This window comes from Arvicola amphibius, chromosome 5 (genome assembly GCF_903992535.2).
Source record: "Arvicola amphibius chromosome 5, mArvAmp1.2, whole genome shotgun sequence".
NCBI classification, from domain to species: domain Eukaryota; kingdom Metazoa; phylum Chordata; class Mammalia; order Rodentia; family Cricetidae; genus Arvicola; species Arvicola amphibius.
Genome location: NC_052051.1, coordinates 156949781 through 156967542, shown reverse-complemented (window position 1 = coordinate 156967542; position 17762 = coordinate 156949781). Strand labels below are relative to the sequence as shown.

Sequence of the window (17762 nt, the reverse complement as noted above, 5' to 3'; positions counted from 1 at the left end):
GGGACCGTGCATCTAACATGGAAAGAGAGATGTTGAGAGACCGTGCATCTAACATGGAAAGAGAGATGTTGAGAGACCATACATCTAACATGGAAAAAGATATGTTGAGAGACTGTGCATCTAACATGGAAAGAGGCAATGCGCAGCTTCAGAGAGTGTCTGTTTAGAGAGGGTTGCAAGAGCTACAGCATCAGAATACTGAATAGTCACAGGGGGACACACTGGTGAGGTTTTTCTCTCATAAGAAATTTAAGTTGTAAAATTATTCTATGATTTGTCTGAATTTGAGGAAGCTTTGTTGTTGTTGTTTTGTTTTGTTTTCAAATGTATTCTCCAAAAGCCTTGTTGATCTGTTTTGGAGACTTCACCTACCTCTCTGAGTAGCCAGCACCTGCTGATAAGGGCCTGTGTCCTCCTGTCTCCTAGTCCAGTGAAGGAGGCACACTGCGTCTGCTGTGATTAGGGAAGATGAAGGTCCTCCAAATCAAGGAGAGAATGTGATCGTGTAACCTTTGACCAGTCCAAAGACCTAAATCCTACCCTTTGTACTATAGACCTCAGCCCTGGGCAGATTGACCTCTGCCCTTGGAGTTGAGCTGAACTATAACCCAGCCCAGAGAGGAGAGCTGGGGAATCCCCCAAGCCCTAGAAGCCTCTCTGTAGTAACTGTGACTCAGGGAAGTCCGCCAAATTGTAGAATAGACCCAAATTTCCTGAGCACTGAGAATAACCTGGAAGTTCAAGGTGAATCTCATCCAGTTTCTCTCTCCAGTCCCCTCAAAGGGACTGAAGTACAGCAGCCAATACAACATCCCACCTTCCATACTATGCAAGCTGCCAAGGCAGAAGCCGTTGGTAGTCCTGCCCAGCTGTTACGGCCATGAACCACATCAATGGCTGTAACAGCAAGATACCCCAACAGTACGGTAACAGCACTTTTAGGAATAAGAACATCTGTCTGATGGGACATAAACTCCACTCAACAAGAGGAAATCTGTTCCTGGTGCTGTAAAGCCAGCCAACCCTCCACGACCAGAGAGATCAAAGACCTGGAAGGGGACCTTCTGCTGCCGTTGTCCTAAATGGATTCAAATTCTAGCGGCATGACAAACCCTTGCGCTCACAGATGCAGCTCGCACCTCTCATCAGAGAAGCTTTCCCTTGCAACAGAGACACACAATCAGCCAAAGTGCAGAGAGTAAGCGACTGTGGGATGCCCAACCCCCACAGATACATCCGCAGCACTGTGTCCTCTACCTGAGGCTAAGGGGAAATGATGGAAGGGGTACAGAAAGATTACGAGAGCTAGAAGACCAGAATGTCTGCTATGAGAGAGGTCTTCAATACAGGACAGGGAAGTTGAACCCATGAACACTCAACAATACTGTTTCCCGGAGAAGGTCAGCATGGTGACAACACCAGAGGACATGCTAACAAGGACAGGGGGATTTCGTGAGGTCCCACCCTTAGATGAAGAGCCACATATAACCAATGTCCTCTGAGAGTAGAGGAATCAGTTCAATGCCAAGTGGTCAGCACAGGACACATTACATATTAATAAAGTTAAATGGACTCAATATGTTATATATACGCATGCATATATTTATATATATGCATGTGTATATTTATATTTATATACATGTATATACACATAACAATCATAATTTTTATGCAATAAAGTTTTGACGGGGGCCAAGGAATCAAGGACATGAGGTAGTATGCCAGGTAGGAGGGCAGCCATGCACTTAGTTGTTCTGTGTGATGTTCTCACTCTGTAATAACTAAAGTTGGGATTAGTGTTTCTTCAAGAAAATATAGAGACCCGTTAGTTCTATGGCTCCAAGTACTCAGACTCCCTCGCGGTCACTTGGATACAAAGTCAGGTAACAGACGGTGACTCTGGAAGCACCTGCTGTCTGCACCACTCCTCACTTGTGACATGGCTGGAAGTGTCTGGAATCCACCTCCCTGCATCCCCAGGGCACATGGCAGAGTTTTTCTCAACCAATTGGTATTCCCATTCATGTTGCCTATTTACAGGGAATAAAAATCCCATGGATATAGACCTAAGGTAATGATGGAGGGCGTCCTAGTCATATTATATGCTGTATGCACAGAGGCCAACTGTCCTTGTCCGGGTGGAGAGGATGCCAGCAGTCCAGCATGCTGTACCACTGGGCAGGAGTCACAGTCTCTGATCCAGACAGAACAGGCTTGAATCCTGTTTCTGCCTTTTCTGAACTAAAGCCTGGCAGAGACCTCACTGCTTGAGACCACAGCTTCATCTCCTACAAAGTAGTGACTGGTGATTTGCAACATTGCGTTTTGAGAGCAGTGGCGTCTTTGTAGATGAACTTAACATGCAAGTGCAGATAAGCCACGCTTAGTTCCCCCAATCTAGCCGGCACTGACGGCCTCTGAGAAGACAAAGCGCAGAGAGTAAGCGGGAGAGGGGCTGGCTGAAGGCAGAGGCAGAAACTGAAATGAACGGATCCCCAGCCACCACGGAATGAGGGAAGCCTAACAAAGGATGCTCCTCTAGGGCCTCTGGAGGCAGCACCGCCTTGCCCTGACTTGACCTTCTGACCTCTAGAACTGCAAAAGAACCATTATTTCTTGTTTAAACCAAGAATTCTGTGTACTTTGGAACTGCAGCATTGGAAAATGAAAGCAGAGACGTAGGCTGCTCGTGGGCTGGTTGTAAGGTGTAAGTGAGATTACATAAGCAAGCTCTTAGTAGTTTATCATCGCTCCTTTCCTCTTGCCCAGGACTGGGAGAAATAAATTCAATGTTGTTTTGATATCCCTGCTGCTGTCTGAGAGCCGAAGGCGGGGCCCCCGAGCTTGGCCAGTCTGGCTTACAACACATGAAACATTTGACATTCAGAGGCTTACAAATGGAACTGAGGGGTCTCTCTTCTGACAGATGTGGGGGTGTTTACCTCCTCTCTGAGGGTACAGTCCTATGACACTCTGATCTGGAAAGCAGGCAACAAAAGCCTGTCCCCATTGCTGCTGAATGTCACGCACAGCTCCCAAAGCCGCACAAATCTCACAGAGACTCTGGCTGCAGTCTCAGGATGAGGGTGGGATCTTAGCTGTGTTCATTGATGTGAGAGGACCCAGCCAAAATGTTGACAGCATCCTTTCCTAGGCATGAATGCACCGAAGGTAAGGAAGCAGGTGTGCCTGGATTCACTCTCTGCCTCCTGATGTGTGTACTGTGGACGTAATGATGGACCTGATGCAGCAGCTGCCTCAAAGCTCCTGCCACCTGGATTCCCCACTTGATGAACTGCACCCACGAGCTGTGAGCTAAAATAAACTTTTCCCCCCTTAAGTTGTTCTTTAGAAGGATTTTATCACATGAAGAGGCAAAGAAAATTGAAGACAAAAATTAAGAAGGAAAAACCAACTAGAGCTGTCATTCTGGGGGCAGTCCTGGCCATCAGGATACAGGATGGCTGGCCAGGTGGTGCACGCCTTTAATCCCAGCACTCGGGAGGAAGAGGAAATCGGATCTCTGTGAGTTTGAGACCAGCCTGGTCTACAAGAGCTAGTTCCGGAAAGTCCCCAAAGCTACAGAGAAACCCTGTCTTGAAAAACCAAAACGAACAAAAGGATACAGGATGGCTGTTTTCATGCCAAGCTGAGTGCATGTGAGCTCTTGCATGTTCTAATTAGAACAGGAGAATCTGTGAAGAAAAGAGCATGGCACGTAGCAGGAGACAGAATTTCAGTACTCTGGTAATACTTCTAACCAGCTGCGTAAAACAGCCTCATGTTTCCCGGCATGCTCTTAGGAAGCAATTAGCTTTAACGACAAAGAGTTGATAAGTACAAAAGTATTTCATGTATCCAAATGGAAAAGGATGCTACCCCACCAAGAAATGTATACAAAGGTGCTGAGATGAGCTGCTTTGCATCTGAGGAAGGAGAGACTGGTCAGCTCAGGATGTGCTCCTAACCAAGGAGGGGTTTGTGTGACTCAGACTGACAGATGCTAGAAGCTGTACCCACAGGGAGTGAGCACAGCAGCCTCCTCTGGGAGGACTCAGGTCCATTTTCACCTTACAATCACTACTTCTCTGTTTCAGGACAATGAGTAGCAAACACCAGCTGTTAACACAAAACCTAGAAAATTAATCTTGCATCTATTAGATATTTTTAGCTTCAAGTGTCATAAACCCAATTCAGTCAAACTATACATAAAAATATGTTAACAGCCTTGGGACCAAGGGAAGGACTAGCAAGATGTAAAAAGGTCACAAATGCAACTATTCTGAAGGAGAGCTGGAAGAAGCCTCGGAACCAGCCGGAAGCTGTGTATGTGTGTGTGTGTGTCTGTGTGTCTGTGTGTCTGTGTGTGTGTCTGTGTGTGTGTCTGTGTGTGTGTGTCTGTGTGTGTGTGTCTGTGTGTGTGTTCTCTCTCACTGCAGCCAGCTCCTGTTCATCACCAGAAACAAAGTCCCAGGACCCACAGCAGGCAAAGTCGCAGCCTGGTTCCTTCTTGGTTCTATTTCAGGAAGATGCCACACTCAAACCAGCCAGCTGTCTTGATGAAGGTGTCACAGGCAAGGCCCACAGTTCATAATTGGAATCAGCAATAGCGATGGGAGTGGGAGTCAGTCCCCCAAATTGATGGCAAGTTCTTTAGGGAGCAGGAAAGCTGAGTGGAAGCTCTATCCAGGATACAGAGCAGGCATTTGCCAGCCCATGCCTAAGTGGCTCTGTTGCTTCTCTTGTGGCAGAGAAGTACACCATGGCAGGGAAGTTGGAGCAGATAGGTGTGTAAATGTGTGTTTTAGAAATATGGTGTTTTATGGTCAGGAAGTGAGAGAGGATCAGGAAGGGCTAGAGTTCCACTATCCCTTCAAGAAAGGAGATGCCCATTGGCTGGAAGCTCCCCCACAAGACCTTGTCTTTTAACATTTCTACCACCTCCTCAGAAATTGGGTACTAAGCCTTTTATGTGGGCCTCTGGAGAATATTTCAGATCCATACCATAGTAGGCACACCTGGGTATTTCAGATATCTAGAAGAATTATGAGAACCTAGAGATAAGGAAGACTTACCATTCTAAAGAAACTCTTAAATGGTTCTTGACAGGTGGACAAAATTCTTAGAACTCAGGTTTGCCCATAAGAATAACTGAGGTAATTGGAACTCAGCCATAATGAAGCACAAAGGTGATCAGTTCTTACCACTTCCCAGAATATCCAGGATCTGCTATATTTTACAACTAATGTGTGTAGGTGTGTATGTGTGAGTGACAGTGTATTGTTGTTGTTGCTGGTTTTTCCTAAAGAATAACTGATTTTAGCTCTTCCTTACTGTTGCCAACTTAAAATTAATTAATATGGAAGCTCGAAAAAAATGGAATTCTGTTAACGCTGTCTGCATAATCAGGGAATGTTTTACCCAAGACCAGGAGGTAAAGACAACTATAATCAAAGAAAAAGAGCTGGGTCTTGGGCAGAAATAAAAAGGACTGGGAAAGGCCAAATTTGTCGTGTTTGGACAGTGAACAGTAAACAGTAAATAGTGAAACTCCTGTATGCCCAATTCAGACTCTGAGCTAGAAGCAAAAGCAAAAACAAATAGTCACATTTGATGAAGACATGCTTTAAATACTACGTTTTATTCCTTGAAAGTGCTGTACATTTATACTGTGTATGCTGATCATATCCATCTACTGCAATCTTCCTTCAATGCCCCCATGGCTCATTCCCATTCCCTCCCACGTTCATGCCTTATTTACTTATTTATTTATATGTGTTATTAATATAACCCCCAAGCCCATTTAGTGCTGCCCTCATCTACATGACTAGCCACTGGGATGTGGGCAACCTATCCATGGCCACATCCCCAAAGAACAGTGACTCTCCTTCCCTCCTCATCCGTCAACTCCCAGTAGCTAGCTTCTCTAATGTGGTTGGATCCTATGGGACCCCTTCACATCCCACGTTGGAATCTTGACTGGCTTGATCTTGTCCAGGTCTTCTGCAGGTAACACAGCTGTGTGGGAGAGCTACGTCGTATGCAGGAGTCAGCATCCCACCCCCGGACTCTTAACGTTCTGTCCACCCACTCTTCTAGGAAGCTCCCCGAGCCTTGGGTGGTGGGAGGTTGACAAGCTGACCCACAGCCCTGCACTCAGAGTTCCTTTTACTCAGCAGTTAGACAAGTATTGAGTCTCTGTACTAACCCCTGCCCACTGTAAAAAGAAGCATCAATGGGCAAAGTTGAGAGCAGCCCTAATCTATGGGCATGGGCATAAGTATGCAGGATATTTAGCATTGCATGGCTATTTAGCAAAATAACCACAGTAGGTTACCCACTTGTGGGGTTTGAATTAGAATGCCCCTATGGGCTCCTCTCCAGTTGGTGGAACTGTTTGGTGAGGATTGGGAGGTGTGGTCTTGTTACAGGATGTGTGTCTCTGGTGCCGTTCACAGTGTGGTCCCTGCTTCCTTGTCTTTGCTCTGCCACTATGATCTCTAACCTTCTAAAACCATCAGCCCGATTAAACTCTGTCTTTTATAAATGTCCTTGGTTATGGTGCTTTATCATAACGATAAAAGAATAATTAATACAGTGCTAGACTCTATGATCCCCCTGCTATGGGCTTTTGACTGGGTTTATAATACTAGTCCTGGAATCCCTCCTATTAAGCAGTTCTCATATCCAATCATAAGCAGTTGGTTACCCCACAGCTGCCTAGCCACTAATACAGCAGGGAGCAAATTTTGCCCCGAGTCAGTGTTAACTTCAGGGTCCAGGACTGAGTAAGGCTCCCTTTTCTACCCCAGGCCTACAGAGCCTTCTCTGACATGAGGTGAGCTAGCCTGCAGAAGAGAACTTCCTGGGCAGGCGGAGGTCTCTTTCTCTGTTTTATCCATCCAACTGGGTAGTGTCTTTACCAATAGGGTCTCAGCTATGGTAGGCGACCAAAAGCAATGGTCATAGCCTCTGTTATTTTGGGTGCCATATGGACCTCTCTGACCAATAATTTATAGGGAATTTTATAGAATTTGACATTGAGATTTTCATTAAATAGCTCATATCTTCTATGAGCAGCATTGCCCACTCACTCCAAACACTGATGCTCAAACTCTCTTTTAAAATGTTTTTAAGATTTATTTATCTTTATGTATAGGGATGTTTTGCCTGCATGAATGTATGTGCAGCACATGCATGCAGTGCCTGTGGAGGCCTGAAGAGGGCGTCAGATCCCCTGGAGCGAAGTCACACAACCAGCTTGTGGATGCTGAGAACCGAATACAGGTTCTCTGCTGAGCAGCAAGTGATTCAAGCTACTTCTCCAGCCCCAACAACTCCCTTTTCTCTATAGATACTGAGAGAGAGAGAGAGGGAGAGAGAGAGAGAGAGAGAGAGAGAGAGAGAGAGAGAGAGAGAGAGAGAGAGAGAGAGGAGAAATTAAAATGCAGTGGAGAAAGGTAAGAGCCCTCTAAAACATGATACTGAAATCTTGTGGATGAGATTTTAATTACATATTTCATTTCTTTAATATTATTTGTTTACTAATATAATTTCTGTTTATTCTGGAGTATAATTTATCCATAGTTCAATTTATAAAAATAAAGACCATATAAATATCAATACATACCATATTTTAAAATTAGCATTCAAGTTAGTAGGTTTCTAGTGGATTTTTTTAAATGTATCCTTAGTTAAAAAAAAATTGAGTTTAACAATAATTTTACTTAGCCCTTTGTAAACAGTCATGAACAAGATGACATAATTTTATCATGTTCTATGCACTCAGAATTATTGAATATCTTCATGAAAGAATCCTAAGTCACATTAATGGAATGTTGTGGATATTGGAATAATGGAATAATGGAATGGTTACAGAATGTTTAATTTGAGTTAGCACCTCTGTATAATTAATATTACTTTTGACACTACAATTGTACATCAAACAATTAAATGCTATTCTTACTGTAGGAAAGGATGTATTTAAAAAAAAATCCTAGCTTTAGACCTGCATGTTCAATAGTTGTCTTATGATTTTGATCTTAGCCAGTATGTCAGAATTACAATATTTTCCAGTTTCTAATAGGGTATATGTATCACTACCTCAGTGATGCTGTTTTTAAAAACCTAGTAGATTCAATCCCAGATAAGGCATGCATAGCTCCAGAGTGTTCCCTAGACTCAGGGTTCACCAGTCTGAACACGCAAAACTCCAGGCACAGAAGATGTATCTACATACACCCCACAGATTCAACAATAGCGCTGAAAACAAGGAAATGGTCCAAACCTTTGGCAGGAAGTAGCTCATTTACTTCTCACAACCTAAAAAGTAGGCAACATTACACTCCCGAGTCTGAGGCAGGAAAAACAAAGATAGAGACTTTTCCTGTGTTGTCCAAAGTCACAACTGAGGACGGTCAAAACCAAGTCATATGACCTCAAGTACTGACCCTGAAATCCACTGACGTCACTGGACACACGTGTCCTTAGAACGGAATCCATGTCTGTACCCCGTCACCTGGATCAGAGACCTGCTCTAAGTCCCAAGACCTCGGACTTCTTACTCTGCTCTACCCCTTTTGAAGTGAAACACCGGGACAGCAGAAAAGACAGTAACTCAGCATTAGAACAACGACCCCTCCATAAGTCGCTGGTCACAGGATGACTGAGACACCTCCCAGCACTGACTGCCTACCACCCCCGGATAATCTCAACACTGAGATGGAACTGGGATAGATACAAGTCGCGGTCCCCTCATGGGGAATTAGCTAGCCTGGCTCAGCCACTGCTCCAGCTTCTTGGCCTTTCTAATGCTTCCTCTGAGGCTGCAACCCTTGGAGCCAGAGGGAAAAAGTGAGCCCTGATCCTTCCTCTGCCCAGAGTCCAGAGAGTGAATTCCAGAATCTCTTCCCCACTTCCCTTAGTGACTTTCCCTTCTGGCTGCAATCCTCGCTTTCCCCTCTGACACTGAGGGTTATGACAGGCATACTTTGGGAGCTTTACATAACCTAATATTATGGGAAATCCAAAGAGCACAGTACACTCCTCAGGAACACAACAATCCCTAGCTAGCAAGGCACCTCCTTCAAAATCAACAGGGACCCACCTCTGTCCTCCTGGGCCCGCAGCCTTGTTTACTGCTTCCTCCTGTGCTCAGATACCTTTGTGTGGACTTTGGTTAACAGTTGCCCAATATTAACCTTCCCCAGGTAACCAAACATGGAACTGCCCTACCTCCAGAGTTTCTCACACGCCAAACGCTATGTAAACAAGCTTGGAAATACATTTTATGGAATGAAAGGTTGAGAGAGCTGGGCTGTGGACATTCTAGTTTTCCACAGGCTCATCTCAGCGTCAGGTCAGAACACCAGAGGACTGGAGTAAAAACCACCTCCTCAGCAGTATTTAAACTCAGGAGACAACCGTGATGCAACCAAGATCAGAACAAGTCATGTAAAAGTCCCCTCTTCCATCTGTAAAAGCACATCACCACCCACTCAAACAGGTGAGCAGCTGGTCTAAAACTTTATCTTAAAGGCCTCATCTTTGGCAATACCTCTAGTAATAATAACAACTTTATTATTCAGGATCCAGCTTTAAAAAAAAAAAAACAGAGAGATCATTCTAGCACTTAAAACAGACAGAACTGGGGGGGGGGGGGAGGTCTACAGCATGCTTGCCTTGCAAGCATGAGGAACTGAGTTTGATTCCCCAAGACCCACAGAAATTCTGGACACAGTGGAGGGTACTTGTGATTCCAGCACTGTGGAATGAGAGACAGGCAGATTCCCAGGGGTCACTGATCAACCAACTAAGTCTACCGGCAATCAACAGGCCAGTGAGGAACCCTGTCTCAGAAAACGTTGACAGTACTTAGTGAATGTTCCAGAGGTTGTGCTCTGTTCTGCTATGTACACAAACACACAGGCATGAACACATACACACAGAGCACACACATACACACACATACACCACCTACACATATACCCATATGCACATCAACAGAGAATCACACATAGACAACTAGTAATAAAGGTGGCAAAGGAGCAGAGAGACCAGAGGAAGGACACACTTAGAGAAGAGCAGCACAGGAAGACTGTCCTGGGTTGGAGGGACAAAGGAACGGGTCCTAGAGTCACAGTCCAGTGCTCCACGGTGGAAGTAGGGACCACAAGGGGCCTGGCTAACTTAGACCACAGCCAAGTTGCTGCCATTGCCTCAGACACCAAAGCAAACACAGGGAAGGAAAACCCTCTCTTCATCTTGCCTTTTCTCTCCAATGGCCAATACACTGCCTGAGAATTTGGGTCATGATCCAGAGTTACCCTCTGATGATCAGAACCTCCCCAGTGGGCAGGAAAGAACAGAACTGGTGTGGAGGCAAGGCTAGAAAGGCCAGGAGCTATGCACATAAAGCCTGTTGTGTTTATAAACAAACAAGCAACATTGTCTCTGATGGTGGGGTCTAGTGACACTAAATAACCTCTAACAGTTCAAATGGCCTCTTAGAACATAAATAAGCAAGAGGAAAGAAAAAGAGGCCAGAGAAATTTAATAAGCCAAATTCAAGTGCGATAAGTTCAGCATTTCTGATGTGGTATTCTAGATTGGTGGATGCCTTTGATATAAAACAGATGATGACATGATATTTTGTTTAAAGTTGAAACAGAAGGCGGGAGTCTGGCCCACTCATCCTCACCCCACTGCCTCTGAATACCAACAGGTATATCGAGAACATTAGGAAGATAAACCAAACTTCAGGTTTAAACACTTCCTCCCTGAAACTAGACTAAAAATTTCATGCCACTGAATGTCCTAAAAAGGTGTCAAATTAAACCTTAGATACCACATACCACCTGAGGTATACAAATTTATAAAGAGGGAGTTCTGAAGATGAATTATCTATGTATGTGCTATCCTAATGTAATATACTAACTCCCAAGAAAGAGATGCCAAATATTTAGTTCAAGAGCAGACACAATATTGCAACTTCCAATTCAAAAGTTATCATTTCTTGGGGTGTTAGAGAAATGGCTCAGTGCCTAAGAATACTTGTGGCTCTTACAGAGGATCTGAGTTCAATTCCACATGGCAGCTCACAACAATCTGTAAATCCAGCTAGGAGGACCTCATGCCACCTTTTGACCTACAGAGGCACTAAGTCTTCACGTGGTACATGTACATACATTCAGGCAAAACACTCATACACATAAAATAAAAATGAATAATTTTTAAGTTGTCATTTCAGAGCTGGGACTGTGCCTACAACAGAAGAGTGTTGGCCTAGCTTACACAAGGCCATAGCTCCATCTCCCAGCACTGCCTAAACCCAGAATGAAGGAAATACTCGTACACCCAGCACTGGGGGGAAGCAGAGGCAGAGGGTAAGATTTTCATCCTTTGCTGCATGTTAACTTTGAAGTCATCCTGAAATATATGAGACCCTGTCTCAAAATAAAAGGAGAGGGTGGGAGTTACCATTTCTTGCTTTTAAAAAAGATTATTTTACTTTATGCATACACATAAAAGGCAAAAGTATGCATACCATATGCATGCCTGGTGCCCACAGAGTCCAGAAGGTACATGATCTCCTGGAATTATTACAGATGGCTGTGAACTGCCAGATGTGGGTACTGGGAACTGAACCTGGGTCCTCTGCAAGAACAGCAGGTACTCTTAACCATGGAGACATCCCTTTGCCCCCTTGTTTCTCTTAAACTTCCTCCGATTCAATGAAGTGTTACTTAGCACATGGGGTTTATTATTTTACAAATGGAGAAACCTGGACCCAAAAGAAGCATGTGACTCCTTATCCAAGGTCACCCAGTCATTTAAAGGGAAAAACCAAGTTTAAAGGCTGATTCCGAACTCCTAAGCCAGTGCTCCTTCTGTTTCAATAATCGAATATTGCCAAGAGGAGACAAGAACAAGAGCACCAGCTGCTGCCAGCAGTTGAGCATGAGGCAATACCACGCTGCCTTCCAACACATCTCTTGGGTTACACCGAACTAACCTGTGTTGCAAGCTGGCTTCAGATCACAGGCCAATCTGTAACAGGCTGCACTTTGATGACACCAATGTGTGCGTGAGAAGAGCTCTAACTCTGGCCAGCTCTAACTCTCATTTGGAATTAAGGCGTGATCTTTTTCAGACACTGCATTTCAAGCTTGAATTCTCCATCTTTGCTTGGCCTCTCATCATGGGCTCTCCTGGGTTCGGAGCACACCTCTGCCAGGTCCATTGCCAATGGATTGCTCTTCCTTGCTGCAGCTGTGCACCGCCCTTCCTTGCCCCCACACACCCAGGTGCTGGCAGCTTTTCATCTCAGTGGCCAGGTTGGATTCAGCAATCCACCCTTCCTGGAACTGAGTGCTCATTCACACCCACCCCTGCCTCCTTTCCGACTGCCAGATCTGGGTTATCACACCAGCTCACTTCTAAGAAGCAGTGTGAAGATGTGGCTTCCCATCGTCTAGAGAATCAAGACAGCATTAAATCATTTCCTTTGGAAAATGTACACTATTTGATCCTGTGTGTTACCTTTATAGCAGAAGTATAATAAAGACTCAGAGAGGTTAAATGATTTATAGAAATACTTTGACTAAGAAATATGTACAGATTGAGGGCTTTCTTCCAAGTTTTTCTCTCTTCTTTTTAGCATATGCTTTTATTGATTGTCAACAGAAAGGTTTGAATAAGCTGAGAAGTAAATCCAGCAAAAGTCTCTTTGTGAAGGACACCATTTTTCACATCTGAACATACATAGTGGAATCATTTGTGCCTAATTTTGTGAATTGCATCAAATCCTGATGAGATGTTACCGTTATGTTTCAAATCTGTTTGGAATAACCCATGTATTTATCCAACACATATTTGAACCCTTACCATCAGGCAGCCCATTGGATCTGGAGGACTGGTGGGTATGGAAGTCAGACCAGTTCTACCCTTGAGGCGCTCAGAACCTACTGCTCTTCATAGCTGTGATGCTTTCTGTGTTCCCAAAGATCCAGAGCTGATTCTAAGCTCTATGTTTTTTTTTCCAATTTATTGAAAATGTTTGGTCATTTCACTGACCTTAAACAGGGATGGCAGAAAAGATGGAAGCAATACCCCATCAATCCATTTCTGTAGCATTTAGGCATATCAAATTGTACACCAATGGTTCAAATGCCAAGAATAATTGAACTGTTGGATACTTTTACTTTATATTTAGAAATAATTTTAAACTTATGGAAAACTCAAAAAAAATACCTCTCTACCCATCACTCAGTTTGTCAGTGACTCCCATGTATACTGTTTGCTTTATTGTTTTGCTGCCACCAAGCATGGAATCTTGGTAAGCTGTCTGAGAGCACACTGCATACATAGGGCCTCCTCTGAAACATACATTTATGTTTAAGAAAAACATGTGTTTCTTAAGGACTGAGAGCCCCTTAGGTAACTTCAAGACAGTCTGTTCTTCACCAAATTTAATGTCAATATATTTACCCCATCTACTATCTACATTCTTCTGTTTCATTTTTCCAACTACCCTATCTTTTCTCTCTCCCCTTTCTCCTTTTTTTCCTCTCCTCCCTTTCTCTTCCTCTTTCCTCTCCCCCCGCTCCTTCTCTCTTAGAAACTTGGCTTCCCTGATCCTCTTGACAGCCCCTCTCTCTCGAGAGCAGGGTATTTCCAGGATCTGCCACTGCTTTTGACTCCTTGGAGTCTGGAGGACTCTCCCACCCTTGGCTTATCTTTAATGACAGTGTATTTCTGAAGGGTAGCCCTGCCGCTCCAATTTTCAGTAGAGCTGCCCTCAGCAAAAGCTCATCCTTGTGAATTTAATATTCATATTTTCCTTGATGGTTCACAATTTGTTACTGGACTTCATTGTTTAGATATTCAGTTTGCCCCAGACTCGATCACGGATCCCTCAGTTTCTCCCCCCATGCCCTAATGTGCTCCCCTTTTATAACATTGGCAGTGTGACAATGCACTACACACATATGCTGTACCAGTACTACTAATGCTGAAACCAGCCTCTTCTCTGAGGACTCCTGGATCCCTGTATGAGGAGGGCACTGAGGAACACAACTGTGTTTATAGCTTTGCCTTTGGGCCCTTCCAACAGCCAATGCCCAACAATTTCAGGCAAGAATGAACTAATCAGAGCATTTCCATCAGAGATGAACTTTCAGAAGGTCAGTTTTTTATCTAAACCACCGTTATAAAACAGGATTCTGTTTCTGCCCTGGAACAAAGAGTACCAGAGTTCAAGCCAAGGGAGGAGATCGATACAGATGCAGTGAAAGGATTTGACGAGTCACTGTGTGAAGGGTCTCTCCAGGATTTGATGAGTCACTGTGTGAAGGGTCTCTCCACACACACGGCTGCTAAGACCCAGGGGCCTCAGGACAAGGGTTTCAAAGTTGGAGCCCAGCCCAGCTGACTTGGTTCCCATCTCTCACCTCAGTCTGGGCAGTAAGACACTAGATTGCTCTAACTAGAACTTTGTGTTATGTCCTGTCTGGGACACCTGTGGAACCTTGCCTTTTGTGTGGATAAAATAAAATCAGTGACACTTCAGAATATTCTATAGCTTGGGCACCTCCATAAGGATAACTCTGTTGTAGTGCTGATGCCAATAGGACAAGTCCACTTGCTGATTTAAAAGCAAAACAAACAAAGAAAAATGTTTTGATGGGTCTGGGAGGTGGTTCGGTCAGAAAAATGCTAATAGTACCCAACCGGTTCTTAATTTCTCCAATTATGTTGCAAATATGTTCTTATACTTTGCTTAAGTGAAGATGTAAATAAAAAAAGACTTATGTAGTGTGCTTAAGAATTCTATTTTGCTTTTGTTTTATGAGATAGGGTTTTTCTGTGTATTCTTAGCTGTTCTGGAACTTGTTCTATAGACAAGACTGGCCTTGAACTCAGAGATCCAACTGCCTCTGCCATCCACATGAAACATTTGTTCTTTTTTTTTTAATGTTCTGTCCTTTTTGGAGAACCTGGGCAGTGTTATGGGACTTTCTACTGATACTCTGCTCTGGTGAGGACCATTTAGCACAAGAAAACGTGTTCACCGACTCAGAGAGTGGCAGAGGTGACTCAGCAGTAACTAAAGGACGAAGGACAGACTCCTAGGTGCCATTTTAGTGGGGGGACAGGGGTCCAAAGGAAAGAGAGGAAGGCAGACTGCAGTTCTAATCAAGGGAAGCACTGTTGGGACTGGGACATGAAGTCATCTCACCAGGGAGTAGGTAGGCTGAGCACTGACCAATGAGCTCGCTCTGTTTGTCACAGGAAAACCAATGACCTGTTTTCCAAACTTGTGGGAGCTGATTACAGAGTGGCTGCTCTGTGGCATTCCCTTCGATGAGCTGTGCTTTGGGGGATGCTCATATGGCCAGAGGTTATCCATACTTTCATTAGTCTTGCCATGGGCAAATTCCTCGCTCGTTTTATAGTCTTTCAAACGAAACAAACACAGCGCTTCTGAAAATCGGTTGCTTTATCACGATTATTTTTGTTTAACTCACACCTTTACCTTAATCTTTGTTTCATGGCTGAATATGAGACAAGGCTGAGTTCACAGGAACAGAGAGGTCAGTGAGGCAATAAGCATCCCTCGGGAAGAGGAAACCAATTTGGCCCTTCAGGATCTGACCTTCCAGAGAAGACGTGCACCATCCTCTTTCCTGGAAATATTTCCTGGAGTTGACTAAAACAAGGCCAACAGATCCTTCTTAACACTCCAGAAGCCTGAAGTCTGGTGTCAAGCTGTCAGAAAGGCCCTGGTCTCTGAGACCTGAAGGGGAGATCTCTGTCTTTTTCCAGCGGCTAGTATTGACAGCATTGGCTCGTCCGTTGTCGCCACAGCCCTCCAGTGACTGTTTTCTCTGTGTGTTGATCCTCAGTGGTTATTTTCTTATAAAGCCATTTATCTGATTGGATCAGGGGCCCACCCTACTCTGGCACAGCCTTCTCTTAACTAATTACACCTGTGCTGATCCTCTTTCCAAATAAACACGAGGGCTTAGGACTTCCCTAGCTTTGGAGTGCCATGTAATTCACCATTAACACCTTTCATAAATAAGTTCACTATAACCTAAGCACCCACAGTCAGGTCCAAATAAAGGTCATGCCAAACCCCCTTTCTATTTGTACTTAAGTGACACTCTTCTTAGAAGTGGCACAATAAGGTTTCAGTGCCCAACCTGCCCAGGATGACTGTTTAAGTCACTTCCTGCATTCCAGGTTAGGAGCGCTTGAGGGGAGGTTGTTAATAAATAGATTGAAAATATAAATAGCAAATAAAAATAAATAAGGATGAGAACCAAGCATCATGAAGCTTGCAACCTAATATGCAAAGTAGCAAGAGGCGATGTAAGATCTGGAGCCCCGGAGCCCCAGAGCCCTGGAGTCAGGTGGCAACACCTGCTGCCTGTCAGATATTGGCAGGTCACTTGGCTGTTCTGAAATGAGGCAGTACACACCAGAACCTGACCAACAAATTGAACCCTTTCACTGATACAGAATTAACCCTTCTATCAAAGGTCTGCAGGGTAGTGCAGGAAACAGGATCAAATAAATAACCACCACACTGATAAGAAATAGCAATAGAAACTCTAAGGCAGTAAAGCTTCATGAGTGCTCCTGACAGTCAGTGCAGTAAGCGCATGCGTTCCCTGAGCTAGACTCGGGAGGAATCACGACTTTGGCCTGCCACTGGTACCCTATCTACGGTGAGTGGATATGTACTCATTTAAACCATCATCCGTCAACACAAAAGTATCAAACCATGCCTTTGAATTGGGTTGCATTAGAATGTTTTACTTTTAAAGCAGATGAGTTGCTGAACTGAGCTTAAAAAAATTCATTGAACTGGTGTTGGCTTGGAATTGGGGTGAGATTCCTAACAATTTCTAAAATGGTTCTAAACGCCATTTTGTGTTATACTGTCGGGTGAACATTAACACACATCCACTTACCACAGATACAGTACAGGGACAGAACAAAGTCCTGATTCCACTCCAGTCTAGCTTAGGGAACCCATGCTTTTACTGGACAGACTGACAGGAGCGTCCCTGAAGGATTACTGTTTTAGGGTTTCTATTGTTGTGAGGAGACACCATGACAACAGCTCGCATAAAGACACCTTCAGTTGAGGTGGTGGCTTATTATTATCAGGGCTCTGGAGCACGGCAGCGTGCAGGCAGACATGGTACTAGAGAAGGAGCTGAGAACCCTACATCTTGCAGACAGCAGGTAGTAGACAGAGACACTGGGAAGTGTTTTGAACATGTATGAAGCCTCAAAGCTCACCTCCCCAGTGACACTTTTCCTCCAAAAAGACCACACCTACTCCAATAAGACCACACCTTCTAGTAGTGCCTCTCCAGAGGTAACACCACAGTTACTTATGGCAGATGGACAATCCCCAAACAGTCCCATCACTGAAAACTCTTACCCAGGCAAGGACAACTTCTGTGTACCTGCATGGATGGGGTCCTTTCCCTTAGTTAACCTTCCCCATGCTACATAATTTAGCCTTTCCTGAGTTGGCTACAGGTGTGTCAGAATTACATACAGCTGGGAGAGTGTATAGGCAGGAGTCGAGTCTCCTAAGAGGGAATATCAAGAGGCTAGATCCTGAGAGTCTCTTATGAGTAGCGATTAAGACATTGCTGGCTGATATATTTGCACAGAAGACAGCATTGCATCACATTTGTGTAGATGTACCATGGTAGGCTCAGCATTGACCACTATAGAAT

General features: G+C 44.3%; 1 long non-coding RNA gene across 4 annotated transcripts in view; it reads right to left on the bottom strand.

Moving 5' to 3' along the window:
- LOC119814090 overlaps window positions 1-8988 on the bottom strand; it is a 35990-nt gene extending 27002 nt beyond the window's left edge. The window contains exon 1 of one of the 4 annotated variants that reach the window (XR_005285354.1): window positions 8288-8988. This is a non-coding gene — a long non-coding RNA (uncharacterized LOC119814090). The remainder of the gene's footprint in view (window positions 1-8287) is intronic. The other 3 variants (XR_005285356.1, XR_005285357.1, XR_005285355.1) reach the window with 3 other exon arrangements.
- Between the last annotated feature and the right edge of the window lie 8774 nt (window positions 8989-17762).